Raw genomic sequence first — 15551 nt, forward strand, 5'->3', positions numbered from 1 at the left:
CCCACTTCCATGGTACCCCTGTTTGCAGTAGGGTGTTCAGCAGGTGTAATACCGTAGACAAATTTGGTAAGAACTTGTGGTAATAGTTTACCAGCCCAAGGAACGACCTCAGTTGTGACACATTTTCCGGTGCTGGAGCCTTGACTACTGCCTCAATCTTGTCAGGGGACTTATGTAACCCCTCTTCATCAATGACGTGGCCGCAATACGAGATCTGTTTCTGGAAAAACTCGCACTTGTGGTGATTAGCTCATAGCCCATATTCCTTTAATCTGGCGAGCACCTTCTCCAAGTTAGCGAGGTGATCACCGTCATTTTCACCCGTGACCAAGATGTCGTCCAAATAGCACTGGGTCCCTGGAATCCCTTGCAGGACCTGATCCATCGCCCTTTGCCAGATAGCCGGAGCCGAGGCTACTCCAAACACCAGCCGGTTGTATTGATAGAGACCTTTATGGGTGTTGATCATAAGGTAATGTTTCGAAGCTTCTTCTACCTCCATTTGCAAGTACGCCTGTGTAAGATTCGGAAATTTTCATTAAATAATCACGCAAGAAAACAGGATTAATAATACAGCTTTATTGACCAAAAGAAGCTTATACAGAAAACCCTTTGATAAAAAAAGGGGCATACAAAATGGCCGCCGGACCTCGTGATCAGTTTCTTGGACCATTTGATTTCTGTTACTGCAAGCCAGACAGGCTTGTGGATTGAGAACAGTAAGCCCGCGAAAGCCAGTATCGGGAAACTGAAACTCAGGGAAATGGGCATACATATTCAATTGGATTCTAAGTACAAGACAGTTTCAGGCAACAGGATGGGGCCCATCAAGATATGGGCGGACAATTGAATGAACACTTCAACCCATTTATTGTACAAAGGAAAAACCATTTAACAGCCATCAAGGGCAATCTCCAGACCGATCAATATGCGAACCGAGTTACGGTGACAAAGTAAAAGACATTATCGGCCAGGAAGGCCAGTTAAGCTATCACCAGCTCCCGTTACAAGACAAAGCGCCCCTGCAGAGATTTCTGCCCGCCAAAAATATTACAAAGACTGGACTATGATCTGGCGGGAGATAAGACTGTCCCAAAAGGGTATAATTATGAATTTGAAAGTCCATCAAGAAGGACACACACACTGGAGGCAACGCTTCACCTCGACGGCTACGCTTCATTCGTAGGACGATTCACTTCTTCGGTACAATTCGTAACTTCGGGGACGACGAGAAGACTTTGGCTGGGAAGCCAGCTCGGCCAGGCAAGGCTCGACTACGACGGGAAGATGAAGGAGGGTGGCCCGGGTACTTTTGTCGGGAGATCATCGACGACCCAGGCCGAAGGAGAAGACACCTTCTGGAAAACCGCCGAGCCAGGCGGGAGCGAGAAATAAGTAAAAAGACATTCCAGGCCTAGCCAGTCAGGGCCTCGACATACCATTCGGCCAGAAACTCTCGGATTCTTCCATGTGCATCCAGTTATTCAACATCACATCGGTGGCCGATTCTCCTATGTGTATCCAGTTCTTCAACGGCTTGTTAACAGATTCAACCATGACGAGCGCGCATCAAGGCTGTGTCCACTGCCTCCTCGCCTGAGAGAGAGTGAGAGAGAAAAACAAGCTGCGCCAGAAGTTTCCAAATCCACGTGACGACGGAAAGCTGTGCCAAAAGGCTGCGAACCCCCTATTTTGCGAATCTGAAAGTGGTGAGCATGATTCCGAGTTCCTCAGGTCGAAACTTAGTCTAGATATAGGGGAGGGAGTAAGGGTAATCGTAATGTGTTCCCCCTTTTTCGATGTGCCGTGTGTTTCCCATTTCCATGGAATTAAGTTTATAGATATGTGCATGCTTGTAGTTGCTTTAATTTGTGCTTATGACATGTATTTTATAATGCTGCAAACTGTTCAATAATAAAAGCATCCATTTCGTGCTATTCAACCTGGTCTATTGAGTCTTTCTCTGCACTACAGTTCCCTGCACCTAAGTCCAAGGTCTAGAACCGTAGGGGAGAGTGGGTCGAACCACTCAAGGGTAATTATTGCACGAAGCCTGGTAGGAGACCAGAACGAGCAAGAGAAACCCCCTACACTGGGCTAGATCAATTTTGGTGAAGCGTTTACCACCAGATAGCGAGGCGAAAATATCCTCAATTCGTGGAAGCGGATATTGCACCGTGTGAAGGACTGGGTTCACTGCCACCTTAAAATCCCCACAGATGCGGACCTTCTTTGGTTCCCCAGGCGTATTACTCAACAACCTCTTCATTACAGGAACGATGGGTGTAGCCCACTCGCTCCAGTCCACTTTGGACAGTACTCCTGAACGTTCCAACCCTTCCAGCTCTGCTTCAACCGCTGGTCTGATCGCATAAGGCACTGGTCTGGCCTTCAGAAACTTTAGGCTTGCATTATCCTCTATTTTAATTGTTGCTGGTATTCCTTTTAGTGTTCCTAGTCCCTCCTGGAACACTTCTTTTGCATCAGTTATCATTTTTGACAGTCGTCCAGGTGTGACGTCGTCATCCTTTTTGGCCTCCACCTTCAGTGCCTGTATGGAATGCCAATCTAAATGTATCTTCCGGATCCATTCACGTCCTCGCAGTGGTGGTCCTCCATTTGGCAATACATATATATCCATTTTAGGTATTTCCTGACCTTTATATGTCACTTTCACCCTTATTTTTCCTTTGGGGTAGACTTTTTGCCCCGTATACGTCTTCAAGACAATCTCTGTAGCTTTCAAGGGTATGTGTGAAAATAGCCGCTTGTAGTCTCTTTGATTTATGACTGTTAGAGCTGACCCTGTGTCCAATTCCATTTCCACTTTGACTCCGTCTATCTTGAGTGTAACCCAGATAGTCTGGTGATCCTCCATTTCGGTTACATTATGTAGTTTCAGACAACCCAGCTCCTTGCTTCCGGAGTCTGTGTCACTTTTCTGTTCGTCTGAACCACTGTCCATCACCTGGTGTACCTTTTTGTACTTCTCCTGTGGAGATTTCTTACTGTTGGCTTTCTTCCCAGACCTGCAGATTCTTGCTATGTGTCCTGCTTTCCCACACTGTCTGCACACTTGGTCCTTGAACCAACAATCTTTCTGGTCATGTGTTTTTCTGCCGCAGCGATAGCACTTCCCTGTTCCATAGGTCATTTCGTTGGTGCCATATTCTTGCGGTCTCCGTTGTATCTCTGCAGCGCCCCTTGCGGCTGCTTCGTGTGATACTGCCATACTGAAAGCTTTGTCCAGCGTAAGGTCCTTTTCTGATAGAAGTCGTTTCTGGGTTCCTTCACTTTGTAGCCCACACACAAACTTGTCCCTTAACGTGTCTGCTAGTCCCGCTCCAAACTGGCAGTATTTCGATAGCTTGCGCAGTTCCGTTAGGTACTCAGCATTGCTTTCATCTTTGTGTTGGTTCCTTTTATGGAACTTAAATCGTTCTGCTATCAGCAGCGGTGTGGGGTTTAAGTGGTCCTGTAGGATTTCTACTATGCTTTCAAAATTCTTGTTTACCGGCTTCTCTGGGGTTATTAGATTTCACAGTAACCCATAAGTTTTTGCACCCATGGAATTTAACAGAACCAGTGCTTTATTAGCATCTGGCACTTCATTCGTCCTGCAGTACACCTCAATACGTTCCACATATGTCGCCTAATCTTCGACTTCATTGTCGAACGTAGAGATACTGCCACTCTTCGGTATCCTTGGTTGTGCGTTAACTATCACCAATGGCGCCTCCCGCGCTTCCCCTTCTTCTCCGCTGGCACATAATGGCGTCTCCTGCGCTTTCCTTCCTTCCCGCGCTCGCCCATCTTCTCCGCTGCGGCTTCGCAAAATGGCGTCTCCCGCGCTCTTCCTTCTTCTCCGCGGCTCAATGGCACCTCCCGCGCTCTCCCTGCTTCTCCGCGGCTCAATGGCGTCTCCCCTTGCTTCGCCCCGCGGACCCTGATCAGCCCGTGATCCCTGGCTGTGCTCTGCGCGTTCTTCTCTTGATATTTGTCGACGCCTCTCAGTCTAGAACCCGGCTGTTTCTTACCCTCTCTCTCTCCGGTTTGCAGTATTTTTCCTCGACGCCGCTCGGTGATCAACCCCCGGCTGCGCCCTGCTCTCTTCACCTTCTTTCTTACCCTGTCGACGTTGCCCGGCTCTCTCTCTCTGCCGTCGGTCGGCACCAGCCGCCACTGCTCGGGAAGGGTCTGCTCTGGACCTGTCGTCGGTCTCTTACTGCTCGTTGTGGCTGGGGAACCAAGCCCGGCTCTCCACAGCCTCCCCAGCGAAGTTGGATCTCTGCCTGACTGCTGGGCGGTTGCTCGCGGTTGACGTCCGTGTTCCTGGACTCGACTATTTTTTTTAAAAAATTTTATGTTGCAGGTAGATTCGCATCAACACTCGTCGCCACTGTTAGATCCGTGGTTCAGTGGATAAATAATTACACGGATGCTGTACATAAACTAATAACAGGTCTTTACTGGAGGGGGGTAATCTCTAGACTGGGGTACAGAGGCATGCGCACAGCTTATATACCGGTGTGGTCACTGCCGGTACTACAGTATACAGGAGCTGTAAAAAGTAGTTCTGACTTAAAGCACATACACTACAATTATGGACTGATGTTAACAGTTAGCGGACATACTGGGGGAAATTTTAATCTAACTCGCCGGGCGGGAGACCCACGGGTTTGGGTGGGATGCTGGTTTTACACCTCTGATTTCAACAGAGAGTAAAATCGGGTGGGCTGTAAAATGAGTGTTGCACCCGATCTCGTCAGTGTCCCGGCTGGCGGGTTCGCTTAAAATTGATCCCACCCATTCTCTAACTGACCGGATTACATTGTAAATCAGTGATTTCGAACCGTTCCGCATGGGGAGTCCCTGCAAGTATTGGTACACTTTAAGAAACCCCTGTAAGTACTGACTCCCCCATTCTAAATTTAAAAAGATGTTGCCAGCTAGCCTAAGGAATACAGTGCTGTCATTGTTTTACAAAAATATAACCGAAATAATGTGAAAGAAAGTATAGGGGGAAAAAAACAGAATTCTGGCGACAGACAGACATAAATCTAATTATGGACACCCTCCCTCCCCTCCACTCCAATCTACTTACGGAGCCTCTAGGGTCCATGGAAAATGTTGTCATAAGTAACTGTTAGAAGACCAAGCTGTACCGAGTGTGAGAACTGACTGTGATATAACAATAAAAAGCGGGGAAATCTTTTATGTGAGACTGTGAGGCAAATTTGTATCTTTAGCTCTCATTGGTGGATGGAGGATCATGGGGTGGGGGCGAGCCCAAATTCCCAGTACGTGCCCCCGGTACTTGAAGCACTGTGTTAGCAGCATTAAAGATGAACATTTACTCCTGTGTTTCTTTATTTCGTGCAGGACTCTGTCGCTCAATTTAACTGAGAACTATTAGCTTACACGGAAAGCTATTTGCCAAGATCAAAACTGACACTGGTATAAAGCAAACAATTGTCGTAAAATATTGCAAACAAAGGCGTAAGTAGGGAAAATAAAGAATATGGTACAACATATGGTATGAATATTATAACAAGAACCAATAAACACGTTATTATTACAGGCATATTTAAGCAGTAAGTAACCAAACATGAAATGAGGACCGTTTGATTCGAGTGAGCAGTGAGTTCCATGAGTTCACTTCCCTCTGGGGACTGATCAGGAGCCAAAGCCTTCTACTTGTGCCCCAATTGTATCATACTGAGAGCTGGAGTTTTTTCAAATAGTGATCCAAAACGGACAGCTGCGATTGTACTGCTTGCCCATTGCACTGTCACACTGGGAAACACAAAACTCCACACAAGTGCTCTTAAACACATGCACTGAATTCTGAACTGGTATTCAGCTGCCAGTGAAGTTTCTAATGTTAGTAAGCATCTCAGGAGGGTTAAATACAGTTACACCCAAAAGGTTGAGACAATGGGTACAAGTAGGTTAAATTAATTCACTGTACTCAATATTAATTTGATTAGATTGAGATATGAAGATTTGAAATTGTAACCACCATGCATAAAGAGCTGATTTGCTCACAGGTAACCTATGCTGCTATTATATTAGAGTGTTCTACCTGTCATAGCGGGAGACCAGGATATTCCTGTGCATACCTGTCATTTTATATCCCGTGTATCATCTCAGTCCAGCATCACCATCATTTTGACAGAACGTGATTCCTTGAGGGTTGTGCTGGGAGCGGCACCGCCCAGTATAAATGATGAATTGGAAATTATGAACGGATAGTAGCTAAAATCTTCTGAGTGCACACCAAGAACAAGATGTGAAGGTTTTTATTCCAATGGGCAATCAGAATAAATAACTCTCAGCCATATATTCCAGGCACTTTGGAGCCCATCGGCTGCCAATCTGTACCAAATTATGAGATTCCATGTTTGCTGGTAAAATTCATATGTTGCATTTTAAGATGGCAGTCAGTATTTTAATCTATGTGTCTCTGTGTTAAGCCTTTCAAAATCAAAGAATCAGCTGTTATTTTCTCTCGCTGTTTTAGAAGCAAACCTGAAGAAATTGAGTGGAATTTCCAGAGGTTCTCCCGTTCTCCCAACATGAATTCAGCACAAGATTGGTCGATGCCCTGGAGAAATGATATAAACACCCATTATGGCGTTTCTCCCCATATTTTAGCCTATGACCCACAATTCACGGGTAGCGGAGATTGAGAGAACCCCTGTGGAAATCTTACCCTGAAATGTTTTTAAGACCAGCTGAGGCTTTCTGCGAACTGTTTGTCTAAGAAATGAAATAAGCTTCTAAAATTTAGCTTTTAAAAGCTTCAATTGTCCTCAAAAGAACATTCTGGGGCACGCCTGACTGTTGTCTTATGTGAAGGTTTATTTTCCTCAAGATTAATTCCAGCCACTTTTGAGCATTCCTGTCGCTGTATTTGGGGAATTGCTAGGGTTTGAAAATTAAATCGGGAACACTGATGAGGTTCACCTAATTTTGAAAAATCACAGATCCCCATATTTAGGATTTTACTACAGCGTGGTATTGTGAGGTGGACTGATGCTTATGTTGTATGTTAGTGCGGTAATTGCTTTTGTTCGGAAATGTTGAAAGTTGCATTGAGTTTGTTCACATGCTCATGCTGGAGGTTGCGTCATCCTTCAATAAATCTAAACCCACCACTGAGGAAAATTGTGCTTTTTGTCTACTTTCATTTTTTCCACCTGCAATCAAAATGATCGAAAGCTAGATATATGTGCAGCTTAAGTTCTGATAAGCCCGTGCCTTACTACACTTTCAGTCTAATTCTTTGTCTCACGTCAGGACTGTTATTGAGTTGTCAGCTTTGTTGAAGTTGTTAGTCGGTATTTGCTGGTTTTCTAGGTTGACTGTGTACATGTTTGCACCAGTGAAGTCAAACTACAGTAGACCTGTTTCTTGATGTGTGAGAAAATCATTTAATCAGCTACAGGACTTTTTATAAAACTTACATTGGAGCACTTTTTACTTCATAAAACATGCTTGCCCAAATCCTTTTAATTATTGCACAGCCCAAGCAAAAAAAAAGTTTATTGTTAAAGTATCGGAACAAAAAATGTGTTTCTTCCTCAAAAGTATGTCCCAGACTTGTAATTATTAAATTACGAGCAAAATATCAAAACTGTTGATTGGTTGTTGAGACCAATTTTTTTAAATTAAGATTTGTTTTTTTGTAAAAAAAAAATATCAATCTTACAATATGCTTTTAATATAATTTTGAATGAAAAACATCCAATATTCAATTTGCTTTAAAAATACTTCAGAAAATTATGGCCTACCCTTTTTTATTGGTGCTGGCATTAAATCTGTTCAAACTGTCACAGTATTATTTTCAGGTGGATTTGTGGTAAACAGCCCAGCTTTAATATTTGGCAGTAATTCTTACCACCAAAATTATTAAGAGAAAATTAAACCAATAATTGGGGAGTGGGGGTAGCTTGGTAAAACAGTTCCAAACATAAATACCAGCAGTACTGTGGTGTTAGGGTCAACCTCAATGTAGCCTTAATGCCACCAGTGCACTACAAAGATATGCTCAGAAGCAGATCCTGCTCAAATCTCTCAGGCCTCACGAGTTGCAGAGAAAGTAAAAGCACCCTTGCTATCCAGACCTGTCACCTATTTGCAGTGAGACTCCGTTATTGGGAAAGGGTGTTCACTTGTTCCATGATGTTTTCTACAGGGTAAAAATTCTGGCCGGTGAAAAGTGCTTTCACCTCAGTGGGAACTGCAGGCAGAAAATAGCAAGGTCCAAGACTCATTGGCTCCCTGCCCAATTTGTACATCATGCACCTTCCTGTACATGGCTACGCCCCAGTGTTGCTCACTCTTGCACACGATGTAATAATAGATCGTGAAATATAAGATAAAAGAGGATGTTATAATGCAGATTCTCCTGGTTTCTCACCAGTTTTCACACGCAACGAAGTCTGCCCATTTAAATGAACGTCAAAGGTCGGCAAGGTTATCATCTGTTGGGAAGGGATTTTTTTTAAGGTAGATCATCATTTTTTATACGCCATTTTATTGCCAGATATGGAGATTGCTTTCAAAGTACCTGTCCCAGGATTTGAGAGATTAAAGGTATGCCAGAGAAATCAGAGGGCACCAGAGAAGGACTGCCCATACATTTATTTGAATGCTGACTCCAAGTGTGATGTTTTTGTGATTGTGTATTGCCTGTGAGAAAGAAGACAAGGCATAATGGGAGATAATTGAAGTACAAATGGTCACTGGTGGCTGCTCAACAAAATGGCCTCAAACCTTTTATTTTATTTTTGTGGGGTCGGGAGAAACAGGACGAAGCAGGAAAATGCTGTGACCCGCTGCCAGCCTGTGCTCGCCCCCACAGATCGGCTCCCTCCCCCACCAGGCCTGAACTGCCAGTCAGTGCCTCCATGGACCAGCTCCCTCCTCCCCAGGCCCCACCCCACCCCAGGCCTAACCTGCCAGTCAGTGCCCCCACAGACCAGCTCCCTCCCCCAGGCCCCACCCCGCCCCAGGCCTAACCTGCCAGTCTGTGCCCCCACAGATCGGCTCCCTCCCCCACCCAGGCCTAACCTGCCAGTCAGTGCCCCCACAGACCAGCTCCCTCCCCCAGGCCCCACCCCGCCCCAGGCCTAACCTGCCAGTCTGTGCCCCCACAGATCGGCTCCCTCCCCCACCCAGGCCTAACCTGCCAGTCTGTGCCCCCACGGACCAGCTCCCTCCCCCCCAGGCCCCACCCCACCCCAGGCCTAACCTGCCAGTCAGTGCCCCCACAGACCAGCTCCCTCCCCCCAGGCCCCACCCCACCCCAGGCCTAACCTGCCAACTTGTGCCCCAATGGACCAGCTCCCTCCCCACAGGCCTGACCTGCCAACCGGCTCAGTGTAGGAACCGACGGATTTACTGCCCTCCCACAACCGACAAGTTGCAGCGGACAGCCCATTTGGCGCTCACAGCTCCATTAAAATGAGGCCCCAACGTGAAAATGGTTGGGGCCTCCTGACACCAGCTTTGGCTGGGCAGCACTGCTGCTCCACCGACTTCAAGCCCGTCTTGGGCCGAAGTCGAAAATTCCCCACCACTTCCGTGTCATCTGCCAGCAGTACGCAAAGAGAATTTGCTTTTCCTCAACAGCCCTTTAAATAGCTTGAACAGCACATACTACATTTCCTGTTCCGTGTGTGCCAGCTCCCACAGGCAGCCCACTGTGCGGGCGGGAACTCACCATGAATATTTTGTTAGGAAGAAACTTAGAAGTTCTAGCAACAGCGAGTGTACTCTGCAAGGTGGTGAGGTATCCCACAGCGGATAATTCCTACCGTCAATTTGCCAAGAATGGAATTTTTGCCTTTGTATCGCCGAAGAAGAAAACAGTGCACAAAGCCTTATTCATTATAGAGGCTTTTCAAACTGTCTGAATCATTTACGGAGTACAAATTACAATGATGGCAATGTCTGACCTGGCAAATGTATCCATGAACACTAGGAATGACTTGGTTCGAGCTCATAGGAAATGCCTTAAGGTTTTTCAGGCTGAATGAACTACTTCTGAAAGAAATATGTTCACAAATGCATGTTTGAAAATATTAATGTCAATGGTCATACATTCCTTGATGCCCTAAAGTGATATGCCTAACATTGTTAAATCCTTCTTTTTGAGTCTTTGGCTGGATTTGCACTGCACTATTTGGCAACCCAAACCAGTGTGAAAGGGCCTCTTGGAAAGATATCTGACACCTCAAGGCTTTAGTGCACTAGTCTTTGAATTATACTACAACTATTACATTAATGTACATCTAAACCACATTGTCGAAAAAGTGGCCGTGTAAATTCAGGCTTCATCATGAATAGCAATGACATCAGAGTCATTGAGAAGCCTCAACCCTTAAACCCTAAGCCTATTTACATGCTTTGCTCACTTTAGGTGGGCAAATTAGCCTTGATTTTGCAAAGGGAACCAAATCAGGAATGCGTTCACCCATGGTGTAGCTGCACCTTTGTCAGTGGTGAAGCAGGGTGGCCTCACCAGATTTTGCAAAGCTATTCACGCTGCTTCATTTTAATAGACTCCCTTTGCAAAAGAATTATGTAGCTAGCAGTGTTACTATTAGAGCTAGGAAATCTGGTGAGGCTGCAGTTCTTAAAAGGATACTACTTGCTATTAAAAGTGAGGGGAAATCTTAGTGTGGCTAAAGTTGTGCTTCCGATGGAAGAACACTCACCAACTGCAGGAATAGTTGCTAGAGTTTAATGTATAAACAAGTGTCTAGAAGCAGGAATGTAGAGTCAACTCGCCCTTTTTACTGAGAAAGCCTTGGTTATCCTGCTGCATGTTTGGTCCTCTTTGCATGCAGCAGACCATGTTTATTTTTTTAATATTCATTCACGGGATGTGGGCGTCACTGGCAAGGCCGACAGTTATTTCCCATCCCTAATTGCCCTTGAGAAGGTGGTGGTGAGCTGCCTTGAACCGCTGCAGTCCGTGTGGTGAAGGTACTCCCACAGTGCTGTGAGTTAGGGAGTTCTGGGATTTTGACCCAGCGACGATGAAGGAACGGCGATATATTTCCAAGTCAGGATGGTGTGTGACTTGGAGGGAAACTTGGAGGTGGTGGTGTTGCCATGCGCCTGCTGCCCTTGTCCTTCTAGGTGGTAGAGGTCGCGGGTTTGGGAGGTGCTGTTGAAGAAGCCTTGGCGAGTTGCTGCAGTGCATCTTGTAGATGGTACACACTGCAGTCATGGTAAGCCGGTGATGGAGGGAGTGAATGTTTAAGGTGGTGGATGGGATGCCAATCAAGTGGCTGCTTTGTCCTGGATGGTGTCAAGCTTCTTGAGTGTTGTTGGAGCTGCACTCATCCAGGCAAGTGGAGAGTATTCCATCACACTCCTGACTTGCGCCTTGTAGATGGTGGAAAGGCTTTGGGGAGTCAGAAGGTGAGACACTCGCCACAGAATACTCAGCCTCTGACCTGCACTTGTAGACACAGTAAATATCTGGCTGGTCCAGTTAAGTTTCTGGTCAATGGTGACCCCCCCAGGCTGTTGATGGTAGGGGATTTGACGATGGTAATACCAGTGAATGTAAAGGGGACATGGTTAGACTCTCTCTTGTTGGAGATGATCATTGCCTGGTATTTGTGTGTCACTTATCAGCCCATGCCTGAATGTTGTCCAGGTCTTGCTGCATGCGGGCATGGACTGCTTCATTCTCTGAGGAGTTGCGAATGGAACAGAACACTGCAATCATCAGCAAACATCCCCACTTCTGGCCTTTATGTTGGAGGAAAGATCATTGATGAAGCAAATGAAGATGGTTGGGCCTAGGACACTGCCTTGAAGAACTCCAGCAGCGATGTCCTGGGGCTGAGATGATTGGTCTCCAACAAGTACAACTTCCTTTGTGCTAGCTATGACTCTAGCCAGTGGACAGTTATAGCTTCACCTGATTTTTTGGTACGCCTGATACTGCTCCTGCCATGCTCTTCTACACTCATCATTGAACCAGGGTTGGTCCCCTGGCTTGATGGTAATGGTAGAGTGAGGGATATGCCGAGCCATGGGGTTACAGGTTGTGGTTGTATACAATTCTGCTGCTGCTGATGGCCCATCATGCACTGCACCTCATGGCTGCCCTGTTTTGAGCTGCTAGATCTGTTCTGAATCTATCCCATTCAGCACGGTGGTACTGCCACCCAACATGATGGAGGGTGTCCTCAGCATGAAGACAGGACTTTGTCTCCACAAGGACTGTGCAGTGGGACCAGTATTGGTCATTCCTACCAATACTGTCATGGACAGATGCATCTGCGACAGGTAGATTGGTGAGGACAAGATCAAGTAGGCTTTTCCCTCGTGTTGGTTCTCTCACCACCTGCCGCAGGCCCAGCCTGGCAGCTATGTCCTTCAGGACTCAGCCAGCTTGGTTAGGATGGCAGATTTCCTTCCCTAAAGGAAGGAAGTTAGTGAACCAGATGGGTTTTTACAACAATTTCATGGTCACCATTACTGATACTTGCTTTTTATTCCAGATTTATTTAATTAATTAACTGAATTTAAATTCCCCAGCCGTCATGGTGGGATTTGAACTCATGGCTCTGGATCATTAGTCCAGGCCTCTGGATTATTAGTCTAGTAACATAACCACTATGCTACGTTACCCCCTATTTTGGACATCTTTGCTAGGCTACAGAGGAACACACTACCTGAGCAATCTAAACAGCAGAATCTTGTAGTAAAAGGGTCTTTAGGGAAGAGTGACCATAATATGATAGAATTTTATATTAAGTTTGAAAGTGATTTAGTTAAATCCCAAACTAGGGTCTTAAATCTAAACAAAGCAAACTACGTAGGTATGAGGGGCGAGTTGGCTACAGTAGATTGGGAACCTACATTAAAAGGTATGATGGTAGAGAAGTAATGGCTAGCATTTAAAGAATTAATACATAATTTACAACAAATATATATTCCTTTAATGCACAAAAACCCCACAGGAAAAGTGGTCCAACTGTGGATAACAAGAAAGTTAAAGATGGTATTAGATCAAAGGAAGAGGCTTATAATGTTGCCAAAAAAAGCAGTAAGCCTGAGGATTGGGAGGATTTTAGAATTCAGCAAAGGAGGACCAAGAAATTGATAAAGGAAAAATAGAATATGAGGTAAACTAGCAAGAGACATAAAACCAGACTGCAAAAGCTTCTATAGGTATGTAAAAAGGAAAAGATTAGCGAAAGTAAATGTGGGTCCCTTACAGGCTGAGGCAGGAGAAATTATAATGGGGAATAAGGAAATGGCAGAGAAATTAAACAAATACATTGGCTTCGATTTTGCAAATGGATGCGGCTTGGGAGCGGATCAGCTGGTTTCTGGGTTCCAGTCCCGCCCCCAACTGCATCTGGCCAACGGATGTGATTTTACGTCGATTGGCCTTGTTAAGCTCACCCTGTGGGCTTGCTGGCCAATTAAGAGGAAGCCAGTCAGATGACGCCATTTGATGACGCGTCTTCTGCTGATTTTCTTAAAGGGACCATGCACAATTTTTCTTTGACAGCTCATTTCTCAGTGTTTGACAGCATTGAGGTGCTGCAAACACTGACAATGACTGTTCACAGGTGAGCTCTTGCACCCAGGCTCTCCAGTGACTCCCTCCTTAGGCTACAATGGATGGCAGCTGCAGTTGAGGTTACAGAAGCGATCTGTCACTGGTGAGAGAGGTTCTCCCAATGAGGTGGGACTAGACAGCCAATTCAAAACTTGTTACCTACAGAAAAGTATAAATGCATTAAAAATGATTTTCCCAACATTTTCTTACCTCTGAAACTCATCAGTGCACCATTGGATCCTTCACAGCACTTCTGCAGCTGGCATCAATGCAGAAACATTACAGCAGACTCACAACATGCCACACTTACCCAGCGTGGTGTCCGGACATTGGGGAACCCGAGGCAGAAGTGGCAAAATTTAAAAAGAGCCTGTTAACAAGTATCAAGCACCTGTTAACAGCCAGGTAAGTGGCTATAATCCTCTTCCCACTGCTAGGTGTCGGGTCCTTGCGCAAATCGGGGATCCGACACTTGGGAAGATTGATTGGAGGCGGGTTGACAGCAGGTTTCCTGTCCGCTGTCAATCTTTGCGATTTTGACTGTGGTCCCACCTCCAATCCCGCACTCTGAGGACCGGCAAAATTCCAGCCCATGTGTCTGTCTTCATGGAAGAAGATGCAAAAAAACTTCCCGGAAATACTGGAGAACCAAGGCTCTAGTGAGAATGAGGAACTGAAAGAAATTAGTATTAGTAAAATAATAGTACTGGAGAAATTAATGGGACTGAAAGCCAATAAATCCTCTGGACCTGATAGCCTACATCCTAGGGTTTTGAAAGAGGTGGCTATAGAGATACTGGATGCATTGGTTGTCATTTTTCCAAAATTCCATAGATTCTGGAATGGTTCCTGTGGATTGGAAGGTAGCAAATGTAACCCCACTATAAAAGAAAGGAGGGAGAGAGAAAACGGGGAACTACTGACCAGTAAGCCTGACATCAGTAGTAGGGAAAATGCTAGAATCTATTATTAAGGACGTGGTAACAGCGCACTCAGAAAATAATAATAGGATTGGGCAGAGTCAACACAGATTTATGAAAGGGAAATCATGTTTGACAAACCTGTTAGAGATTTTTGAGGTTGTAATTAGCAGGATAGATAAGGGGGAACCAGTGGATGTGGTGTATTTGGATTTTCAGAAGGCTTTTGATAAGGTGCCACACAAGAGGTTATTAAACAAAATTAGGGCTCATGGGATTGTGGGTAATATACTAGCATGGATTGAGGATTGGTTAACAGACAGAAAACAGAGAGTAGGAATAAACGGGTCATTTTCGGGTTGACAGGCTGTAACTAGCGGGGTACTGCAAGGATCAGTGCCTGGGCCTCAGCTATTCACAATCTACATCAATGATTTGGATGAGGGGACCAAATGTAATATATCCAAGTTTGCTGATGATACAAAGCTGTGTGGAAATGTAAGTTGTGAGGACGATGCAAGGAGGCTTCAAGGGGATATAGACAGGCTAAGTGAGTGGGCAAGAACATGGCAAATGGAATATAATGTGGAGAAATGTGAAGTTATCCACTTTGGTAGGAAAAATAGAAAAGCAGAGTATTTTTTAAATGGTGAGAGATTGGGAAATGTTGGTGTTCAGAGGGACCTGGGTGTCCTTGTACACACATCACTGAAAGTTAACATGCAGATACAGCAAGCAATTAGGAAAACAAATGGTATGTTGGCTGTTAAGTCCGTGAATGATTGAGACACGGACTAGCAGGAGAGAAACAAACAAGTCTTTACTGGTGAAAGGCATAAACGAAACTAACCAACAGAGGCTCTCTAGCACCTTTTATACAGGGGTGGTCACTGCCGGTATTGCAGTCTGAGACCAGTTATTCTCTTAAAGGTACATACACAACAATTCCTCCCCTTTTAGATAAACAGTACATAACATTCATTTAACACTAATGATAACGAATTACAATCACAATTACTGTTGCTAGA

The sequence above is a fragment of the Somniosus microcephalus genome, chromosome 13, assembly GCF_052327205.1.
Source record: "Somniosus microcephalus isolate GS21.2 chromosome 13, FLI_Smic_1.0, whole genome shotgun sequence".
NCBI lineage: Eukaryota > Metazoa > Chordata > Chondrichthyes > Squaliformes > Somniosidae > Somniosus > Somniosus microcephalus.